Source organism: Pantherophis guttatus, chromosome 5 (assembly GCF_059756535.1).
Source record: "Pantherophis guttatus breed Tessera chromosome 5, ASM5975653v1, whole genome shotgun sequence".
Classification (NCBI taxonomy): Eukaryota; Metazoa; Chordata; class Lepidosauria; order Squamata; family Colubridae; genus Pantherophis; species Pantherophis guttatus.
Genome location: NC_142067.1, coordinates 34,564,726 through 34,590,096, shown reverse-complemented (window position 1 = coordinate 34,590,096; position 25,371 = coordinate 34,564,726).

The following is a 25,371-nucleotide window of genomic DNA, read 5'->3' as shown; positions in this document are numbered from 1 at the left end:
AGGGGGAGAGAAGAAGAGCAGAAGGGTCTGGGTAGAGCTCCCCTAGACCCCCAGGTTTTTCTTTTAAGCATGGGGTTTTCAGGGTGAGAGCTCCCTGAAAGCCCTTCAGTTGCTCTGGATCCGGGATGAGTCTGCTTTATGCAGACCAAGGCGTTCATGACCACACCAGCAAGCAATTTTAAGGATTACAAAAATTTTGACCATGGATGCTGGCAGAGCAAACTCAGGAGAACAAAAAAATGCAAGTATTTTGAAACTGTTTAAAAGGAGAAGAAATGGTGCCTGAGGGCATGGAGATGTGGGCTGGAAGATTACTGCTGGGTGAGTCAGCAAACTCACAAGCTGTGACTGTAAAGGGCTTTCAAGAACTTTTAAACCTCTTTACTTCTGCTCTTTTGGAATCAATTGATAGAACCTTTCAAAAATATAATTTGCAATACAACAGGGATTTGCTGGTCGGGAAAGAGGCAGAAATTATCCAGCCTAATGTGATTTTGGAAGACAACGAAGTCGTCAGGTTTAAGATGGAGATTGACATAGGCGAAACAAAGGACTTGGCAGAGGTTTCCATATAACTATTTGAAAAGCAACAAGTAGATTCTTTACTGCAAACTGATAAATCTTATTGTGACAATTTTTGGTTCTATAGACAAAGGAATGGATTGATCGACTATACAAGCAAGAAGAGTCGATATGGGGGTTTCAAACCAGAGGAAATAAATCTAAGAAGGGAATGAGTTTTAAAGATTTTAAAGATACATCAACCTCAAATTAAAATTCAAAAACTCTCCAAAATAAAAGCAGAGGGGAAGAAGAAGGAAAAAATATAGAAAGAAAGGAATGAAGAATGTTTTATTGATGTATTAAGATTTTAAAATGTTTGAATCTTGAGAATAAAAGCAGGAGGAAAAAAGAAAGAAGAGTAAAATGGTTAATTAAAATTTAATGGATAGCTTCCTGAAGGTTGTGAATTTATATTCTGAGAAACGAAGTAAGAATATTTTATTGATGTATTAAGAGATTTTAGTATTTTAAATGTTGAAAAAGAATGGTGTTTGAGGGTTTGAATGAAATTTATCAGTGTTTGTTAATGTTTCTAAAACTCTAAAAGTTATTGGATTACATGCTAAGAAAAAGGCTTTTATACTTAGGAAGAAAGAATTTAATTTAATTGATTTTTAGAATTTATAAAAGGAAGGTTGATGAATAATTTGTAAAAAGGGAGTTAAAGTGTGTGAGGGAGTTTGAATCTTGCAGTAAGTTAGAATATTTTAGCATATGTTTGTTAAATGTTATACCCTGTTTTTGCTCTGGGAAGTCGGGGGTGGGGGGTGGGGAGGGGGGGGTTGAAGGTTGGGTTAGGATATAAAACAGAGAGACAGATAAATGTATTAACAGATAAGTAAATGTGAGGGAAATGTTACATTAAATGAAATGAAAAGATGTACTTAGATGATACAATGAATGATTGATTATATATTGTATATTTGTTTGTTCATAAAATAAAAAACTTTTTTCTTAAAAAAAAATTAAAAAAAATAAAAGCAGGAGCAGAAGTGAATGAACTTCCTGCCTTCTTTTATGTCTATTTAGCACAGCCAATTAGTCATCTTGTATCAGTTAAAGTTACAGAACATAGTTTTCTATATCTTACCTACCCGACCGTAGGATAAGCATCCAACAAACAGGTTGTTACACCGGTTGAATCCCACCACTGTAAAAATCTAACTTACACAGTACCACTCCATCTGTAAGGGAAAGAAATGACTAATTGAAGATGGCTGTGCCAAGAACTGTGGTAGAATGAAGAGCGGGAGAGTAGATTGGCTCCTTGTGTTCTTCCTCTCCAAATAAGGAAAGGATTTCAGACTATCAACAAGTGTTCCTCCTCATGAAGAGACCCCAACAGAGATATCTCTAGTAGTTTTAGAACTTTAGGAGATAAGAGTTCTTGCTCAAGCCATGATTGATGCCTTAAAAGAAACCTAGGCTCCTATTTTTTCTATTTTCTATTTTCTGCATTCTTCTTTTTATTTATTTATTTATTTATTTTTAGCTTGTCTGTATTAGCTTTTTAGTACTGTAAGTGCAATTTTTAATAAAATTGCTATTTAAAAATTAAATGAAAAACATTCATTTGGATAAGCATTTACTATAATAACCAATGTTGGCTTTTGAGGGCTTCAAATAGAATTGTAGTCATCATCTGCTATCTTTTAAAAATATGAAGATGTCATGGACTGAAGTATTTGTTCTACAACTGTACTTTGGTCATTCCCATACAAGATAAGTTATATGATCAAATGAATTTAAGAAGATCTCATACTGAGCACAGTCTGGAATACAACCTTCTAATTTATGATATTGACCTTTTTGGTCAAACTGAGTGTTTTTGATCTCATGAAATAGGCAGCTGTGAAAACAGATGAAAGCATCACACTGTACCTTATAATTTACCTAGAAGTGTTAGAAGCACTAGAAGTAGAAACTTATTTTAGCTAAACAATATGTGCATCAGACCTTCTGCTTCTATCATAAAACACAACATGAAAAACACATATATTTAAACACACCTTTTTAAACCTGGAACTGGAATTCAGAGCTAATGTACATATATCAGTTCCCATCTAGAGAATGGAAGTTATTATAGCAAAAGCAGTAGCATTTAGATTTATATACTGCCCCATAGCGCTTTACAGCACTCTCTGTCAGGTTTACAAATGTCAGCATATTGCCCCCAACAATCTGGGTTCTATTTTACTGATCCCAGAAGGATGGAAGGATGAGTCAGCCTTGAGCCTATCACCATCAAACTCCAGACTGTGGGCAGAGTTAGCCTGCAATACTTCATTCTAACAACTGTACCACCAGGGCTCCTATTATTCCATGAGTCTCCTCCTATGACAAGATGTTTATCTGGTACAGTTCACTGGATTTTTTATTATTTTTTTCTCCTTCTATTGTAAACACTATGGACAAGGAAGAATACTTCTATGTAACATAGACAAAATTTCAAGAATTGTTATATATGAACAGTTATTTCATAATTAAATGGTTAATTATGTATTTGTTTATTGTTTCTTGATGTTAAAATCTGGTTATTCTTACAGTTTCGTTCTGTTTTCCAAAGGAGTAAAAGGCTCAGGGACTAGGCTTCTTGGTCAAATAAATTGATTCTGTCTTTGTTGTTATTCCTCTTTTGGCGATTATAACTATACTTGTATTTTTTGGGAATTATAAAGTACTAATTTAAATAAACTAAGATCCCACAAGAAAGGGGGAGAAATTGGATTATCATTACTTCAATTACCGGTATGTTATTTTTGGTATATTGTTCCTCCCACTTGTAGCAAATTCTACTACGTGTATCTTTAATTGATTTTGGCTATTTAGTAACAGCTTAAATTATCTTCACACTATCTAACAGATTCCTTTTTCACTGGACCAACAAATGATGTACTTCATTGTGATGATAGTAGTTTTGAATTTAATTTCTCAACCCATTACAAATAAAAACTTTTGCAGATATCTTGTGAGAAAGCTCACATGTACAGCAATGTTACTTGCTTAAAGCAAATGATATTCATCAAGGCCATTTCTATCCTGAAAACTACAAAAATGGACAGCATTTTATCTTTTCCTGGCTGTAGTTTTGCTGCCAAAACTATTTTTCTCCAGTTTTCATCTAGCTTGTAACTAGCAGTCGACAAAAATGCTCACCAAAGGAGCATTTTTAGCTACAGCTATATGAAATCAGATAGAGTAAGTAATCACTTCACTTGTAGCTTAACACCATTAAATATGTTGCTGATATTTGGGGTGCTGTAGAACTGATGAACACCAAGCTAGCAAAGACTTTTGAAAGTTAGGGTCCATGCCAGCATCTCACAGATGGACAATCAAGCTGTCCTAATAAAGCAAAGTTGTTAGACATGTTTCAGACTGTGGGGGGTCCATAGCAGAGAATAACAAGATGATTTGCTGGAAAGAAAAGGCTAATTTCTTAACAAGATTTTTGGCATAAAGGGCAGCTTTTTACTGCACTTTCTGAAAAAGAGCAAAGGAACATACTTCATTAACAAAAATCCTAATAAGAGAGGAAAATGGAATGAGTAATCTAGTCACATATCACAATTGAATGTATAGAAATACACAGATATTAAAAAAAAAACATTTTCAAGTTATTTCAGTGTTCTCTGGAACTGCTGTGCAATGATCTTCTCCACCAGCTTCCCCAAAATAATTTATTCAGAATAATTTTATTTTATTTTATTTATTTATTTATTTTTTGGCAAGCATATTTAAGATAACAGGTGAAAGTATAAACATGATTTTCAATACATGAAATTGTATTTCATATCAGTCTGTTTTACCTTTTCTTTAGACACATCATCTCTCTGGAATCCTTAGTCTATCAAGAAGGATATGACCCTAAAGCAGAGGTAAAACAGACTGACAAGGGGCCCCATTGTGGGTTCTATTTTTTTTTACTACTGGTTCTGTGGGTGTGGCTTATTTTGTGGGCGTGGTTTGATGGTAATGTGACAAACAATTCTTTAGGATTTAGCAGACATACTGATCTACCACGCTTTAACTGCTTGCAGAGCCGTACCAGTCTACCCATTTGTTTTTGGAGCATACCAGTCTACCCATTTACTTTTGGAGCTTTCCGGTCTACCTATTTGTTTTTGGAGTGCACTGGTCTACCACCACATTGCCTTTTACCGCTGATCAGCTGTAGGGTGGCCCTTTGAAGCGCCCTGGCAAGAGTTTAAACAGTTTTTTGCTGCTCTGCAACCACTGAGAGCATCAGAAATCACTTTCAGGCAGCATGGCCTCAATTGCCAATCTACCACCACCAAGCGGTTTACAGGGAGCGGATCGGTTCTAGTCGATCATTTGGGAGGCTTCTTGGCTTCTCAATTTAAAGCTAAGGTGTCTTGTTTGTTTTTTCTGTTCTTTGTCAAGTGAGCCCTGATTTTTTTCCTTCTAGCCGATCAGCTGGGACTCGGGAGGAAGCAAATAGATTGGGGGCAGGGCCAGGCTGAGGTGGTATTTACCGGTTCTTCGAACTACTCAAAATTTCCACTACCCGTTCGCAAGAACCAGGGAGAACCAGTAACACCCCACCACTGAAGGAGCCCATTTTCCAGCCTTGAATCATTTCTCTGGGTATTTTTGTCCCTGTTCAGCCACAATCATAGTAGGTGCAAAATTGAATGCATGCTTTTGTTCATTACAATGTAATTGGTAGCCTCATTTATAGCCTCACATTTAATTTGATTATTGAGAGCCTGCTGCAGAATCATGGACAATATACCATAAATATGCTATACATGCTCATACACATGACTTTTCAGTAACAGTCTCATTGGTGGTAGAAAAAAAGTGAAAATAATCTAAGTCCTGAAATTTCAGGGACACTATTTCAAGTCATTTCAGCAAAGAAATTCACATTCATATGATATTTTGTATATTTAGATTGCATTTCTATTTAAAATTGTAGTAAACATTTCATGAGAAGTGCTATATTTTCCCATTGAATGCTCTGAAATACTGTTGCTTTGGAAGTATGGCTGGATTAATAGATAGATAAATCAAGAGATAAAGAAAAAGGAAATATTTATGGATACAAATAATTATGTGGGAAAATATTAAACAAACTTAAAATACTATATTTGGAAAATAAGAAAGACCAATTGTCTGTACAATGCAGATAAAAGAAAGCTTCTAAGAAAGGGAAACATTTCCATCTTTATTCCTATGCATTTTCTATATCTGAAATATTTCCTATACACTTTTACAACTAAATATTTCCCCTGTTTAGAAAAGCAGCAGCTGGCTTTCAAGGCACTTGTGGTTTTGAATGGATTGTTTGCCTAAAAATAATTAAATGAAAGAAAGTCCACAGAAAACTTTAATTCCTTGGAAATCAAGGGCAGCAAACACTTATAAAATGCCTACTCTTTAGCCTTGAACCATTCAGGTACTCTGGTAGAGTGTGCAGTATTTTCAAAGGACATAGCTACAGAAAACACAAAACACAAATAATTTAATAGGACATGGAATTGCAAATTTGCAGCTATAGTAAAGGAAATCGGGGTGGGAACTCTTTTTCAAATAGGTTTTTGCATATAACATGGTTGTTTCTTTAAAAATGCAAATCATACTAAAACATAGTAATGCTGCAGCATGGATGAAAGGAAAATGTAAATGTTTTCACCTGAAAACTGAAAAAAAAAATCCTCTATACCTGTTCCAAAGGTGCTAGTTCCAAGAAACAACTAGACTTTCTGTTTTTTTTCTTTGGAGACATTTCACTTCTCATCCAAGAAGCTTCTTCAGCTCTGACCTGATGTTGGAGAATAGAAGGATTTATATCCTTTCAGACAGCTGGTCATTTGCATGCTTTTAGTGGCTCTTTAAGGTCCCCTGGAAGTTTATCTGTGTCATCAGGGTCACCTGAGTGGTGCAAATTGATGTGGAGCCTTCTTGGAACTGTTGAAAGGACTGTGTTTTAGATTGGAGATAGATGATGTTGTATGGCTCCCCCTCTGTTGAGAGAGGGCTGTTCAATTTTGATATAGATGACCTCTTTAACCCATCTTTCAAACCAGCAATCCTCTCTGACCAAAATATGGACTTCATTGTCTTCAAAAGAGTGGCCTGTGTCTTTTAAATGTAGATGGACTGCTGAATCTAATGGGTTTGTTCTCCTATGTTGTGCCATGTGTTTATGAAGTGATTGTTTCATTTCCCCAATGTACGGATCTGCACATGGTTCACTGTATTGTACTGCATATACTATGTTGCTTAGTTTCTGTCTGGGTGTTTTATCCTTGTGGTGGACAAGCATTTGCCTTAGTGTATTCTTGGGTTTGAAGTGTGCATGTATGTTATATTGGCTGAAGATCCTCCTGAGCTTTTCCGATATGCCTGCAATGTACAGAATGACAGTGTTGCTTCATTTACTGTTCTCGTCATTGTCTGTTACAGAGGAGCTTCTGTAGGACAGGGGTGTCACACTCACTGCCCGCGGGCCGGATACATCATGTGCTGGCCACTCCCACCCTCCAGTTTAGCGAAGAGGGAAAAAGTACTGATACGTCATGTGACGACGTATCACATGATACGTCGAGGACGACAAGGCGACGTGTGTTTGATACCCCTGCTGTAGGGTCTTTTTTGAGATTTGATGAAGGCCCACTTGGGATAGCCACATGAGGACTTCCTTGATGTGTTTAAATTCTTTTTCTTTCCCATCTTTGCTGGTAGGCAGGCTTTCAGCTCAGTGATGTAAGGTTCGGATGACTCCCATTTTGTGCTCCAGTGGGTGGTGGGAATCAAAATGTAAAAATTGATCTGTGTGAGTGAGTTTTCTGTAAACTTCAGTGTTAAAGCTTCTGTCTTCCTTGATGTGAATTGCACAGTCCAGAAAGGCTAGACATTTTCCTTAATATCTACCAGTGTGAATTTATTTATTTATTTATTTATTTATTTATTTATTTATTTATTTATTTATTTATTTATTTATTTATGTATTTATTTATTTATTTTATTCGGCTTATATGCCGCCCTATCTAACAATGGACTCAGGGTGGCTCACAACAATAAAACACAAGCCACAATATAAAATAAAGACCAAAATCTAAAAAACTTTAAAATTAACCCTTAAAACCAATTAAAACAGAGTTAATATGTTTGGTGAATGCTTCCAATTCCGGTGTTTTGATCTTGGCCCAAGTATCATCCACATACCTATACCAGTGAGTGGATGGAATTCCTGTGAAGGAGCTTTGGTTTCTACCTCTTCCATGTAGAGATTGGCTACAATGGGGGACACCAGTGAATCCATAGCATAGCTGTGTTTTTGTCTCTATACCTGATCCTTTTAGTTGGGACAGAGGATGGAATCACCAAGTTTTCTAACAGGAAGAATTTGTTCCTACTATAAATACCATTCTAGAAGAAATATACTACTAATTTACAGCCATCTTATAAAGATATCCAGTTCTTGAGATAATCTTATATTTTGAATTAATGTTCAAAGTAAAATTGTGATTAAACAAAATAACAGAACAACATAGTTGGAAGGTCTTCTAGTCCAATTCCCTGCTAAAGCAGGAAAACCTACACCACTTCAGACAAATGGTTATCCAACATCTTCTTAAAAACTTCCAGTGTTGGAGCATTTATAACTTCTGAAGGCAAGTTGTTCCACTGATTAATTGTTTTGTCAGGAAATTTTTCCTTAGTTCTAGGTTGGTTCTCTCATTGATTAATTTCCATCCATTGCTTCTCATCCTGCCTTCAGATGCCTTCAAGAATAGATTGATGCCCTCTTCTATGTGCTAGCCCTTTAGATATTAGAACACTGATATCATGTAGTCCTAGTGCTTCTAATTTTTCTAAAATTGTTTTATATTTTTATTTCATTTTTATTATTTTTGTGAATAATTCAAGACAGTGTACATAACTAATACTCCTTCTTCTTCCTATTTTCCCCACAACAACAATCCTGTGAGATGAGTTGGAGTTAAAAAGAGTGATTGACCCAAGGTCACCCAACCAGCTTTCATGCCTCAGGCAAGACTAGAACTCATAGTCTTCTGGTTTATAGACTGATTCTTTAGAGCAGATTGGCTTTTCAGCAAAACTTTCATTAGACATTTTAATATTTATTTTGGAAGCATATTGAGCTTACTATGGTGCTATTTTTTTTTTTTTTGTTATACATATCTCCATATATGTATATACATACCCATACAATACATATCTTTGTGGTTTCTTTGACAAACAAGGTTCCCAAATTGAATTTAAACCTGGGAGAAGTTTCCTTCAGAGATCTATTGGGATTTCATTGAAACATAATGTGTCAAGAGCTTCAGAATATTGTTTAAAAGTGGTTACAATAATTTCACATTTTATTTATTTTTACTAAGGGTAGATTTCAAAACTATCTAATTTTTTTTCTTTTTTTTTGAACAATTTATTTTTTTAAAACACATAAACATACAAAAATCTTTTCAGAACGAGCCGTTGATCTGGTCTAAGTAGGTATAATTACTAATTCCTCTTTAACAAAAGCTTTTCCCGAATCCCCGCTAATTACCATAAAAAAAAAGAAAAAAAGAAAAAAAATCCTAATTTATATCATTTTACACAAATCAATTACCTATTATTTCACCACAAATCTTAGTTTTCAAATAACACAACTTAATTTTTTCTGACATTATTGCCATAAATTCTATCTGAAAGAAGAAAAAAACCCATTACACTAATCTTTTTTTTATTAAAAAGTTTTATCAAGTATTACAACAATTTTTCCCTCCCTCCTCCCCCCCTTCCCTCCTCCACCCAACCCCCATCCCTCATCCCCTCTCTCCCTCCAACCCCCCTCCCCCCACCCACCCTGGACTTCCCAAAGCAAAGACAGGGTATAACATTTAACAAACATAAACTAAAATATGCTAACTATCTGTAGGCTCCAAACTCCCTCTTGCTCTTTAACTCCCCTTTCAACTAACAAAACATAATTCAAAAAGAAAATGTTGGTTTCATTCATAAGCTATTTGAAACTTTTTAGTCCAATATTTGTTTTGAATACAGTCAATCCATCTTCTCCATTCCGATATATATCTTTCATTTGAATGGTCCTTCAAGTATGCCGAAATTTTTGCCATCTCTGCTAAATTCACTACTTTTAATCTTCCCTTAAATCTTCCTTTAGCAGAGGTAAATCTTCCTTCTTCCAATACTGCGCCACCAAAAGTCTGGCTGCTGTTATTAAGTTTAAAATCAATTTAGTCTCTATGACCGTACAATCTGTAATTATACCTAACAAAAAGAACTGTGGAGTAAATTTTATCTTCTTTTTGAGAATGTTTTGGATAATCCACCATATTTTTATCTAAAATGCCTTAATTTTTTTACATATATGTCCACCATATATGATAGTACGTGGCATCATCACATTCACATCTCCAACACTTAGGTTGCAAACTTGGATACATACAGGCTAGCTTTTTAGGATCTAGATAAAACATTTTATAAAAATTCTCTCTTAAGTTTTGGGCTTGCATAAACTTTACATTTCTAACTCATATTTTTTTCCATGTTTCTATCATTATTGGTTCTTCAATGTTTTGTGCCCATTTTATCATACAATCCTTAACTAGCTCTGTTTTTGAATCTATTTCTACCAATACATTATACATTTATATGAATTTGACTTTGGTCCCTAATTTGTTTTACCAAGTTCTCCTCATTTTGCAAGATACCAATTTTCTGATCTTCTCTCCATCTAGCTTGTAGCTGTCCATACTGAAACCATGTTTGAATTATCCTTTCTTCTCTTAATTGATTCAAAGATTTTAGTTGTAATATACCTCCTTCCTTATTAAGAAACTCTTTATAAGTAATCACATCTTGGTTTTGCTCTACACTTATATTCTCTATCGCGTGTCTGGGTATTGCCCACATTGGTAACTTATCGTTTAATTTATACTGATACTTTTTCCAGACACGCAGTAAAGCATTTCTTAATATATGACTTTTAAAAGTCTTGTCCACTTTCTTATCATATAATAAATAAGCATGCCACCTGTAAACCAAATCATATCCCTCAATATTCAATATTCTTTCTTCTGTTGAATTCATCCAGTCACTAATTGCTGACAGAGCAGCTGCCTCATAATATAATCTTAAATTGGGCATTTTGAGACCTCCTCTTTCACATATATCCTGCATTATTTTTTGTTTTATTCTCGGTCTCTTCCCTGCCCAGACAAAATTATTAATACCCTTCTGCCATATCTTCAAATTTTCATCTTTTTTAAGTATTGGTATCATTTGAAAAAGAAACAAAAACTTAGGCAAACCATTCATTTTTACTGCTGCTATTCTTCCTAACAAAGATAATTGTAATTTTTTCCAATTTTCCATCTCTCTCTGTATTTTTTGCCACAACGGATCATAATTATGCTTAAATAGTTTCGCATTTGATGTCATAATATAAACCCCTAAATACGTAACTTTTTTTACTATTTCAAATCCTGTTAGTCTTTCCAATTCATCTTTTTGATTTGTAGTCATGTTTTTAATTATTATCTTCGTTTTCCCTGCATTTATTTTAAATCCCGATACTTGTCCATATTGATTAATTATATCCATTAAACCTACAACCGACTGTAATGGTTGGGTTAAAGTAACAACCAAGTCATCTGCAAATGCTCGTAATCTGTAGTCATACTGCCTAATTTTAATTCATTTATTTTATCCGACCCACATATCTTACTCAACAAAAATTCAAAGTCAAGATAAACAATAATGGAGACAAGGGACATCCTTGTTCTTGTTCCTTTTTCTATATTAAAAGTATCTGTTAAACTACCATTAATTATTTGCGCTGTTTGTTTCTGATATATTGCCTTAATAGATTGTGTAAAATATTCTCCAAACTGCATCTTTTCTATTATTTTCAATAAAAAATGCCAATTCAACTGATCAAATGCTTTCTCCGCATCAAGAAATATTAGCACCGCAGGGATTTGGTTGTTCTTCCCCAAATATTCTAATAGGTTAACAACTTGCCTTACATTACTCTTCATTTGTCTACCATTTATAAAACCAGTTTGATCATTGTGAATCATTTGTTGCTTAACTGTCATTAGCCTATTTGCTAGTATTTTAGCAGAAATCTTGTAATCTGTATTTAGAAGTGATATAGGCCTATAATTTTTTGGCTGGGTGTGGTCTTGCTCCTCCTTTAGAATCAGAGAAATAAAAGCTGTCTTCCAGGATGGGGGTACATCTCCTCCAGATTGTATGTTAGTAAATAATACTTTGAGTGGTCCCACCATTTCTAACTGCAAGTGTTTATAATAAGCAGCTGTCAAACCATCCGTCCCAGGGGCTTTACTCACTTTCAACTGCTTAATTGCAAATATAATCTCCTCGGAAGTTATTGGTTGATTTAAACCCTCCCTTTGCTCTTTTGTAATTATAGGAATATTCTCTTTCTGTAAGTATCTATCTATATCTATACTTTGAGTTTTATCACTAGCATACAACCTCGTACAAAATTCTAAAAATGCTTTTTTAATCGTATTTTGCTGATAAACCTCTTTACCTTTATATTCTACTTTCTCTATGGTCGGTGACTTTTGTTTTTTCCTTAACAGATATGCTAACCATTTCCCTGGTTTATTAGCATTGAAAAAAATATTATGTTTAGCATATTGCAAATTAGTTGCGACCTGATCTGCCATTAGCATATTAAATTGCTCTCGCAGTAAGTTAATTGCCTCTTTTATTTTATTTTCTGCTGGGTTCAATATCAAAGCTTGTTCTTTTTTTTTAATTTCCTCTTCTAAGTCCTTCCTTTTTTTTTCCTGTTTACGTCTATGTTTATTATTCAAATATATCAAGATACCTCTCATATATGCTTTACTTGCATCCCAAACCATTTCCATAGATGTACCCTTATGCATATTTATAATGAAAAATTATTTCATAAATTTTTTTATATTCTTTTACATTTTCCTCATATCTAAACAAATTTTCACTTAACCTCTAAGATCTCTTAAATCCCATTCCATACTTGAATTCCATCCAAACTGGACTATGATCCGTTAAAACTCTTGGGCAGATCTTCGTCTTCTTCACCCTAGAACAAAGATCATTAGTAATTAATATGAAATCAATCCTAGAGAAAGATTGATGTCTATCAGAAAAAAAGGTAAAATCTTTTTCTTCAGAGTTCCTCTCTTGCCAGATATCTCTCAACTCCATATCATCCATCATTTCAAAAAATGATTTTAGCAATCTGGCATGCATTGAGATATTTTGCAAGAGCCCCTTCTTATCTTTTTTAGTGTCCAAAACAATAAGATGCATGATTTATAATCCCATTGTAGTAACTTGGAATGTAAAAGCTTGTAAAATTTTTCCTGTTGTTGGTTCGGTGCATATACTCCAATTAAAAGTATTTTTTCTCCTTTTATTAAAAGTTCAATTGCTATGAATCTTCCTTGATCATCTGCTTCAATTAATTTAGCAATTAAGTCTTTTTTTAGGTATATAACTATACCATTCTTCTTCTTAGGAGCAGATGCAACAAAATGTGTGCCTAACCTTGCATTTATTAAATATTTTTGATCTTTCCTTCTAATGTGAGTCTCTTGTAAACAGATTACATCATTTTTAAACTGTTTCAAATAATGAAATATTTTTCTCCTCTTTTGTGGTGAATTTAGGCCATTAACATTCCAAGTCAGAAATCTAGTTGCCATTCTTGGCCCCCTGAAGCTTTTGAAGCATCTGCTGGAAGTCTCCATGCATTTTACTTTTTGGCCTTGCTCCTCCCACTGCTTCTGTTTTTGTAGTTTCTTGAATCATCTGGAGTTGCTGCACTCTTATATCTTCTTGACGCTTGGCTGCCACTCGGGTCTGTCTTTGATCCTTAGGTTCTTGTATTTTTTCGAATACCTCCAAAGCTTGAGCAGTAGTCGAAAGTTATATTAAATCTTCTTGAGTAATCAAAGCTCCCCTTTGGGTCTGTGCCAACAATTCTTCCTTCTCCCCCTTTCTTGCCCCCTCTGCTTCCGTCTTTCTTCTAGCTTGTGGGGACTGTGGGCATCCAGCCTTTAATACATTGGTATAGAAATCTCTTGCCTTCCACACTGAGTTAAGACGATATCTTTCTCCTGAATAGTTCACCACTAGTCCAGCTGGAACCTCCCATCTGTACTGTATCTGACAGTTTCTCAGCTCTTCCACCAGAAAGGCATAATCCCTTCTGGCTCTCAACATTTTGGAGGGGATTTCTTTCAGTATTAAAACCTCCTGCCCCTGCACTTGAAGTTTATTTTTAAAAGTGACTTGTAGGATTTTATTGTGCATTCTCCTTGTTGTAAAATAGACTACAATGTCTCTTGGTAGATGTTTCTGTCTGGCAACCCATGAATTGACACAGTAAATTTTGTCAATTTGCCATTCAAAATTTGCTTTTTGATCTCCCATTATCTGTGCAAATGCTTCTGAAAAAACTTTCTCAAATTCTCTTGCTTATTTTCTTTGAGGCCTCTTATTCTCAAAGCAAATTCCATATCTCTATATTGTATCATTATTAAATCGGCCTCTGCTCTTTCCATCTTATTCTGAACCTCTCCCATTTTATTTTCCAAATTCTCATTAGACTGCTTAATTTCTTCCACTTTTTCATCTATTGCTTCAATATGGCCTGCCAGACCTTGAACTGCCATGATAATATCTTCTCTAATTTCCTGATTTCGATTTTGCATGAACTCTTTAATTTGAACCATCTCCTCAGCAACATCTCGGATTTTATCCTCAAACACCAAAGTAATTTTTTTTCTGTAACAGAGGCTTGTGTTTTAAGGGCTTCTTGCAACATTTCAAGTGTTAATATTGGTGGTTCCGTTGGAACAGAGAGAGATTGCAATTTGGACATTTGAGCTGGCGAGCTCCCAGCACTTTTAGGGACAATAGTCTTTATTTGTTTTGAAGCCATTTTTAGTTTCCAATTAGAATTTATTCAGCAACCAGAGCAACACATCCACCAGATCCAAAAATTTCCAGTCTTTAAATAATATCAATCCTTTAAAAAAAAAACACTGCTTTTAGCTTTTAATCTTCTTTCAAAGCAAAAATCTCTAATTTTAGACAGGGGCTGCCAGGGCTAGACGAAACTTTCCTTTTTAACTTTCACTTTCACGCCCCATTAAAGCTCAATCACCATCTTGGTTTCACTTTCCCCCCTTAGTAAGTCAGAAGGAAGTAATACACATTTGGAGTTAAAGTTTAGTACTTGCAAATCTGGTCTCTCCTGAGTTTGCTCAGCCTGCTTCCAAATCCAGTGTTTTATTCAAAGCATTGTTTGCAGGGGTGGTCGCGGAGTCTTCTGCTTAAAGCAGAAATGTCCCAGATCTGGAGCTCTGTCGGGCTTCCAGGAAGCTCTCACCCTTCGAGCCCCAGAATTGTTCCTGGAGCTTCTTAGGGAGCTCTACCTGCACCCGTCTGCTCTCTTCCTCCCCTTTTCCTGGGGAGAAAGTTTCCAAGCCGTTAGACAGCTGATTTGCGCTGTTCTAGCGGCTTTACGTGATCGCGGTGCTGGTGCTCACAAAAGGAGCATCTTCGGCACCTACGGTGCCACAGGAAGTCCTACACTAATCTTAAAATCCTTAATTCAGTATCATTTCAATTTCTTTTCCTTTTCACATGGATGGATATATCTTAAAGACATAAATCAACAAAATATTTACTCAGTATTTTAACTACGTATTAGCATTTATCATCTTCATTTTACTATTTATCTCATCTTAACCCTTTTAATCACAACATAATCATTTCATTATTAGTATCAATTCCAGCATGGTCATCTTTATTTCTAAAAGTTTATCCCAGTATATAATCTTCTTCTTAGTCATCCTCTTTTGGCTGTTAGTCACAGAATAATCTTCTTAGGTTTTACTGTTATTCCCAGTATAATCATCATTTTTGCTGTCAATCCCAGCATAATTATTTTTATCTTTACTGTTATACCCAGTATAATTCTCTATGTTTTGCTGTCTATCCCAGCATAATCACCTTAATTTGCTGCTTATCCCAGCATAATCACCCTTTTTCTTTAATTTTACCATCCATCAATACATTACTTGTTAATATTCAATCACATTATCATTATCATCTTTATAACATTTTAACATTGAGGCTTAGTTCTTACTCCAAATCCATCCTTATAGAAATTAGTAAATTTCTGTTAATATATTCTATTCCTCTCATATTCTTACTTTTTTCTTTATTTCAATTTTTTAGATATATCAAATTCTCATATTCATATTCATTTTTATTAATCTATAAAAACCTCCTTTTTATTATTGCTGTTCATCTATACATTGCTTTATTTTTAATCACATTGTTTCTATCTTCTTTTTTCCAGCCATGTGTATATCATTCCTCATTTCCTTGTCTGTAACATATATTCCATTTCAGTTTCAATGTTCACATTTTAATTCTCCATATATCAATTTTAGTTCTTTTTTTTACTTCTATTTCAAATAAATCACATCAATTTTCTTCTTTTGTTCCTGCGCCAATTAGTCCAATAATAAGAGTTCCATCATACTTTCCCTTTTTTTTCAACAAAGTCAAATCGTCTGCAGACAAAGAAAAGACATCTCCATCTGCAAAATCCCACAGATGTTATCTGAAGTATTCACAATGTCCCCGAACAAGAAGCCAGTTACAATGTTTCTTTTTAGACCAGAGGGTGTCCCTCTACAATCCACAATTTCCTTTAGTCATGCAAATCGCCATTTTGTTTCAATTATATAACATTCCAGCCCAATTCTCTCCTTCTTCTGTGTTTTAAAAGTAATAATTCTTCTTTATCTTCTTTTCTTTAAAAGTCTAATTCAAATTTTAAAGTTGTTCAATTTTGAACCAAGTCCCAATGTTTATTTTTCAGATTAATCTATTCAAATATCAATTTTCAATTGGGTCTTTTTCTTTTCTTTTAAAAATTTCATCTTAAAATCTTCTATGTCTCTTAGTTCCACAGCTGCTAATTTAAGGCTAGGGGTCTTACAAAATAAAAAGCATCACTCTTTTCCACTTTCCTTCTGCACATCACTTGCCCGGTTTGTCCCAGCTTCGTGGCAGCCGCCATGGCTGCCGCCCCCCCCCAACTCGCAGAGAGCTCCCTCCGACCTCTGAGGAACTTGCCTATTCCTCTGGCCATCCAAGGCACCTCTCTTCCATCCCCATCCCTGCAGGACGGTTCCGGTCCGAAGACCCATCAGCGACAGTTCGGCAGCCAGGGTTTTTGTGGGGCTCATCAGAGCCCGCTATTTCCCTGACTGTCTCACCGCAACATCAAACCGGAAGTCCCCAAAACTATCTAATTTCTTGTTCAATTTTTAAAATATAAATTCCATCAAGAAATTCAATAGATCCAGGGAAGATCGCAGAAAAGCGATTGAGGGTAAGGGTCAGGGTGGTAGTGGAATATTAAAGAATGATTCTGTTCTAAACACAAAAAGCTTTTGAATGCAATATAAAATAGAAAGGATCTTCTTGATTACCTTGCATAATATAGCTTCTAATATAAGATGAATTTCCAACATTAAAAAAAAAAAACAATTTCTTAATAGAAAGTGGAGGAGGGAAGACACTAACTGGCTTTGTTTTAATTAGTATCTGTCATTCTTAGAATTCTGGGAGAATATGAAAATGTAGATAGTCTCCATTCTAGCATTTTCTCAGCTGAACTTACCAACAGGTTTATCTTTGTGAGGATAAAATTGCAAGAGACTTTCTAATTTACTTCCTCAATTTTTCAGATACAAATGTTGGAGAGAAGTCCTCTTTCTTCAAAAAGAGTTTGTCTGTGTGGCAGGATGGCGTTAAAATTAACAAAGCCAGACAAACAAGCAGCGGGGGAGGGGGTTCCCCCATTTACAATTGTGTGAGCAAGTTTCTAGTTTATAGACTCAGAAGGATGGTTTTAATTTAAAAGAATTTGTTTTGAAGGAAATGGCAAGACATGACGAGATTGTGAACCAGAATTTTGAAAAATTTAAGCAGGAAATTAAAGAATTCATACAATTAAAGTATGATAACTTACAAAGAAAGATTGTAACAGTGACTAATGCTTTTTCAGAAATAGTTATAAAGATGGATACAAATATCAAGTTATTAGAGTCTAAAATGGAGGAAGTTGATGATAAGATTTATAATTTGAACAATAAAATACAAAGAATGGAAAATGATCTGATAAATATTCAAGACAATAGTTCTGAAGTAAAGTCTAAAAAGGAAGCTGATCACGAGACTTACAATACAGAAAATATAAAACAAGGGATTGAAAGAGAAGTTACAGTGATGCAATACAGGCATCACAGAATATGCGGTCAGAATGAGAGGGTTACAGGAAAACAATAGAGATGATCTAAGAAAAATATCTGCTGAAGTTCTGGCTGGGATTTTAAAGATTCATCCAGAGGAGGTATCTTGCAAGATCGACAAGGCCTATAGAGTAAACTCTTGGATTGCAAAGCAAAGGCAATTGCCCAGAGATGTGGTGATTTATTTTACAGATAAAGAAATAAGAAATGATATTGTGCAAAATCTTTTAATTCTACTCTACAATTGTATGGAAGAAAGATCTGGATATATAAAGAGTTGCCGCCCAAGATATTAAAAGATAGAAAGAAATTCGGATTTTTGGTGGCTGAGCTAAACAAACAAAACATCTCATTCAGGTGGGATGTCCCAGTTGGCATAATATTGAGATATCAAGGAGAAAGATATCAACTAAATTCTTTTGAAAAAGCGGAAGAATTTTACTATAAGGTTCTTAAAATGGGTTCAACATCTTCATGTATAATACATGAGTGGAATAAAGAAAAGCAAAATCAGCAAGAGATAGAAATTCAGGATAAGCAGAAAGAGATGGAAGTAATGGAAAAACAACAAGTTACAGAGGACTTTGTAGATGAGCAGCTTCTGGATTCTCCTTCAGAGGTTATAGCTGGACTATTTATAAATACAAGAGAGGCGGCTTTGGATTCTAATGTGATGATTCATCAAATTACAGACCAGCATAGAAATCAATCAGTTGACATACAACTTAAAGAAAAGAAACCAGAATGGAGACTTAAGCCACAAAAGCAAAACCAACAAGATCAAGTTATAGATCAGCATGAAAACCAAATAGTTGATACACGATTTATAGAAAGGAAATCAGGATGGAGATCTAACCCACAAAAAGTCAAGAAAAGAAGAAGCAGGTCTTACAAAAACAAAATTTTTTAAACTAAACAACAGTGCAATGCCAGTTATCTAAGAGATGATTAAATATATGACAAGATAGCTGAGGCAAAGTATTGATTTATATTATCCTGAGGACAGTGACAGACCTCTGCAGTGCTGTACTTTTGGGATGTGAAAAGGGCCTTAAACTGAACGGATTGGAATTATCTATTTTGGATTCTTTGATAAATGTATTACGTTTATGTTGAGCTACAAGGCAAGAGAGTTATGGGATTGGGGCACGCAGAAGATCTGGTTGTTACCCTATTATGGTGTTGGAATTAATAATTTAGATGAAAGACACTACTATAGACACTATATGGAATACAAATATAAAGTCACTCGGGTGGTTGTTTTTTATATATCAAGTCATCTATTGTTGATGGGGGCAGATGGTAATTGAAGATACCGAACATACTGTTGGAATTAGGATGTGATGTTACCCTAATATGGGTGATGGAGTTAACAATCCAGCTGAAAGACACTACAGAAGATATTATATGGATTACAAGCTTAAAGTCATTTGAGGATTTTATTTATATAAGGGAATACTTCTTAGTGGTGTGGGCAGAAGAATAAAGAGATCAAGAATTATTATGTATGGTAGTTCTGTAGGAATGTGGGTGTAGATAGGTTAGCTTATTGATTGTTTAGTTGAAGAAAAGGGATATTATGTTTAGATATGAATATATGTAAAAGATTTGAGTTAAGAGATATATCTATGGGGGTGGAGGAAATGGGCAGACTATGAGTTGAATATATGTTAAATTAGGATTTATTATATAGTTTTATAATGGAAGGTCGCTTTGAAATGTTATATTAATATACAAAAAAGAGATTTGATTTAAGAGATATATGTATGGGGGAGGAGTAAAAGAGTAGATCATGAGTAGAAATTGATAAATTGGGGGATATAATAATATTACTATGCTAAATTAGGAGTTATTATATAATGTTATAGTAGAATGTTATTTCGAAATGTATAGTATAAGGGGGATATAATAACATTATTAGAAAGAAAGGGTCAGTATATGGGGGATGGAGCAAGGGGATGGTAAAGTATTATATAATCTGTTATGAATTTGGGTTGTACCCTGAAGAAGCCACGGGGGGGGGAGGGTGAGGGGGGGTTAGGGAGGAGGGGGGTAAAAGGGGGGGGGAATTTGTATTTGAAAAACTTTTTCAATAAAAAATTTTTTTTCAGATACAAATAAGAGAAATAAAAATGACATAAATAAGTAGTTTACATCCATTAAGTTTATTTAACAAAATATAATATTTCAGGCTTATTAGACTCTATTGTGTTTATACAGAAATTAAATTTATTATGTTGAAGATGTAACAAAAATAATATATGCTTTTTGATATCCCAACATTATCCTGGGAGGTTGATAACATTTTGAACTACATACTTATTATATGGACACTGACAGCTGAACAACCAAATTGTAGTTGGCAACACTTTTCTTGTTGCTAAGAGACTGATTGTTCAAGACTGCAAAGATAACTTTCTGATACCAATTATTCAGTGGTCTGAAAAACCTGACCTGAAGTTATTTGCTGCTTATGAAAATTTGCTTACAGGTATAGGTTATGAGTTAACCTAAATATGACAAAATGTGGCCACTTTTTATTGATATTATTGTTTAAAACATGATACAGGTTTGTATGTATATTTATATATATATATACATATATATAAAACAAAGACCCATAGACTTGCTACCCAACCTGCATATTTTTATACATCTATGCACACATGTACTCAAATGTTTTTGTTTGCCTTTTTTTCTCTTTGCTCCATTTAATTGAGAATGAATAAATACTTCCATTAGTATTCTGGCAATTTTATTTTAATTCTTGTTGGAGACATAATTGGTGTAAGACTTAGTATTGACATACTCAAAAGTAAACATAGAGATAGTAGATGAATCCATAACAAAAACAAGGAACAGATGGAAGCTATCTTCCATTCACAACATAATATGTTCTACCTCTTTATGTAGAACAAGGAGATAAAGGCCCCAAGAAATTGAACAGTCATTGTAGTATAAAGTTCAGATCTGATATTCAGCAATCACTAAAATTCTTTTGTAATGCTTCGTATTGGCCAATCTCTTATCTATCTGAGCATAATTAGGAAATAAGAGAATTTGCAGAATTTTATTTTGCAGCCAAGAAAAGCCTGACGATTGTATCACACAAAAAGACACACACATACCAAAGTGGTTGCCTCATCCATAAAACAGATTAGTTTTTTTAAAGAAACACACTATCTCTTGCCACTTTCCTTCTTTAAAGGCAATTTATTGTTCATCAAACTGATTATGAATTACGGAAAGAGTTTCCAGAAAATGTTAGGCCTTATCATAGTTTAATCTATCCTGATTGTTATGATACAAATAAAGCAGTTTTTAAAATAAAATTAGAAATCAGAAAGAAGGAAATTGAAAAATCAAAATGATTTTAAAAATCATGATAAATGTGAAAAGAAAAGGGGGAGCCAATCAACATTAGTTCATGGGTAGATGGCTTTTGAGATATTTATTTATTTATTTGAGGCAAAGTTTAAAAAATAACATGAACACTATAAGAGTAACTACTAGTCATTATATTTAGAAACTATATTATATAATTTTCTTCCCAGATGTTGATATTCATGTAAATTCGTATATTGTAATTCCTGGGATTAGGGTTTTTTTGAACAAATGGTTCATAACATGAGAATACGAAGTCCATATTGATAGCAGCTGGAAGTTTTAAGCACTGAGACCAGAATTATGGTCTTTGACAGAAAATACACATACAATCAGACACACACAAACATACACAGACACACAGACACACACATACAGAGACTCAATTCAATAACACTATTTATAGCTTTCTGCATCTTTTGCAATGAAATCAAATAAATTTTTCATACACATCACTAATTAAGCCCAATTCTCTTTGATTGCAATATTCAAAGATAGCCATCAAAAAATATTTACCTAAGCTTTCCTTTAAATAATTCAAGTGACCTGATTCCAGAGGAGTTATTTGATTTTTGGGGTTGCATATAACTAAGAAGTGGATTTTTGTTTAAGCAAGGTCTAAGTTTTGCTCATATATTACTATTTAAGATAAGAGTGATAATAATAGAAATGTGGATGTTGGGAACCAGATAGTTACATTTTTGTTACAACTTGTAAATATTTTGATGTCATCTGCAAGGGTATACTTTGATGTCCATGTCAATGTGAATAAAATATATATTTGAATTTCAGCCATTAAAAAAATAAAAATGCATATTTTGTTATGCATTGTCATCCTTGTCAAGCACAGCTGTACATTTAACAAGGGGTGGGTTCTAAATTATTTTACTACAGGTTCTGTGGGCGTGGCTTATTTTGTGGGTGTGGCTTGGAGGTCATGTGACTAGGTGGGCATGGCTAGCTGGTCAGAGTCATTTCTGGAAGGTCCTCGCACTTACGACCAATCCTCGCACTTACGACCCGACTCATTTGTTTGCTTTTAACACTGATCAGCTGTAGGACGGCCCTTTGAAGTCCCGCGGCAAGAGTTTAAACAGTTTTTTTCCCTCTAGTCATCAGCTGGGACTCAGGAGGCAGCAATAGATCGGGGGTGGGACCAAATAAAAGGTAAGAATAATGTGGGTGAGTGAGGGGGTGGGAGGGCGGGGTGGAGAACCGGTTCGGTGATGTCATATCGTCACTGCTATCGGCTTGGCCGAACCGGACCGAACCGGGAGGAACCCACCACTGCATTTAACCCTTCAAGATTGACCTGATATAGTTATTTACTGTCTGCATATAGCGTTCTGAATGAAACGTCTTTGTAAATGCCTTTCTCCTGCTGGTTTTAATGCACTTAGACACCACCTTCAGTCAATTAATACACTCATTAAATGTCACAGATTTTCAGTATAAAATAGGTTGATATACAGATCAACCATGCACAAGTTCCAAATCGAAAAACTTGGACATTGGGAAAAACCATACACTAAGAATATAGGGTTGAAACAGTGGTGAAATTCATTTTTTTTTACTACTGGTTCTGTGGGCGTGGCTTGGTGTGCATGGTGTGGCTTGGTGGGCATGGCAGGGGAAGAATACTGCAAAATCTCCATTCCAACCCCACTCTGGGATCAGCCAGAGGTGGTATTTGCCGGTTCTCCGAATTACTCAAAATTTCTGCTACTAGTTCTCTGAACTACTGAAAATTTCTGCTACCAGTTCTCTAGAACCTGTCAGAACCTGCTGGATTTCATCCCTGGGTTGAACCTTGGGAATTGTAGAGATAAATAGATATAGTTATGGATTGGGCACATTTTTCTTTTTTTTAATCATTATTTTTATTATTAATTTTTTTTAAAAAAACCATGAGAGTATTATTCATGATGTAGTCATACCTGAATGCTTTAACTATGGTTTGCAAAGTCAAAGAAGTTGCAGAATACAGTTGTTAAGAAATCTGTCCAGGAAAATATGATTCTCAGGTACATTATTGTCAGTCACAACTATATAGACAAAATAGACAATATAGACAAAAAATGAAATTACTATACTTTGGAAAAGATAGCACTTTTTTTCTTCCATCAAATAAAAGGAAAGTAGGAAAATATTAGATTTATTTATTTATTAAATCTTTACTTATGTCATAACAATACTTGCAGTCACCAGTAACTGTTAATGGGAGATGAGTCATAATTATTCACAGCTGCTCAAGGAATATTGATAAGGCAGTTCCTGAATTCAAAATCTCTGAAACTGAAGTGACACTTATTTATGTATTCATCATTTACTGAATTTATATAGCTGTACATATCACTTGTTGTGACTTTGGATACCCGCAGGGAAATGGAATCCAATATAGTTAGATTTCCAGGGTCAAGTAGAATACTCAAAATGTACTCTGTCAGGGATGTTGCTGAGTAGTATTAAAGTTTAGAATTGGGATCAAATCAAGCCCAAGCCTTACATTTCCTGGGTAAGAACATTTGTTCCATGCTTAACATAGTGGAAAGGGTCTAGTGAGCTGTTGGAATGGAGCCAGCATGCACCAGCCTCACTAGCCTATTAATGGCTATGCAAATGTAATTATGAAAATTCAGTATGAATTACAGATAAGTATTTATGCAGTAAACAAGTGTTCATGAAGTCACCAGGTGTTTTCCTCAACTCATACAACGCTTGAACTGATATTATTATTTATGAGAAGTGAAGTTCATATTATAGTCATGTTCCCAAAGGTCATTAGCGGATTGTAGATACTTTGCATTACTTCATACTAGAACTCTATCAATCAACCAATCTTATGTACGGCCAAAGGAGCTTTATAGCAGTGCTAGAATGATTAGGCATAAATAAAATGAAACTCTTTAACAGAATACAGTTATTTCTGGCTTGCAAAAATAACTGGAGACACAGACAGGTAAAGGTTTCTCTGTCAGTTGTATCTGACTCTAAGAAGTACTGCTGATCTCTATTTACTGGCCAAGAGAGCCAGCAGTGTCAAAAACAATTTATGTAGTCATGTGACCAGCATGTGGCACATGGTACATGTGACCAGCATGTACCATGTGCCAAAGGTACATGGAACACTTCCCATCGAAATAGAATTTATTTATTAACTTGCACTTGCATGCTTTCAAACTGCTAGGTAGACAAAAGCTGGAGCAAGTAATGGTTGCATGGAACTCAAGTCTCAAATGTGAGCTTTCAGTTCTGCAACTGACAAGCTCAGCATCTTTAACTAGTCATAATTTCCATAGATGTAATATCTTCAGTGCCCCTCTTTCTACTGCAATCAGCCTTGTGAAAACTTTTTTTTTTTTAAAAAGTAGAAGTGCAATTACTGATGACTGCAGCAGTCTTCAATCTGCCATCACTGGATGGATGTGGTTCAGACCTAAAATATATATAACCAGACAGTCTTCATACATCATTGATATTAATTTACTAAAATCAATTCACTTTGGAGATTCTTAAATATCAAATGAAACTAGTCCCTCATGCTTGGAAGTTTAGATGGATAAGATTACAATCCATCCATTCTTCTTTATAAAGTGCAACCTGAGGAAATTGCACAGATAGACAATTTTAGATCCTAGACATAAATGGTCTTGTGGGATTCTCCCTTGAGATGGCCATGTATATGAATTTCAATTATTTAGTCCATGAAAAAAATAAAATTTCTCTTCCCCCCAACCCATCTAGGAGTCAGAATTATTTTAATATTCCTGACAAGCCAAAATATGTGAACGAGGGGAAGGAAAACTGTACAGCAGGAAGAAAGGCTAGCTCTGATCTGTACTGTTTATCCATAATACTACCACATTTAAAAGAGGGAAATAAAATTAGTTCTTATACTCTCACATTTAGTAGGAGTAAAACAAAAAAAAATGAAAACCAAAATGTTTTAAGTTCAGCTTGACTCTTGGCAGTTTATACAAAGACAACATAGTAGTTTATTGGCATGCGTGATAATAGATCATAGATCATTATTACCTTTTTCTGGGATTTTTGATTAGGT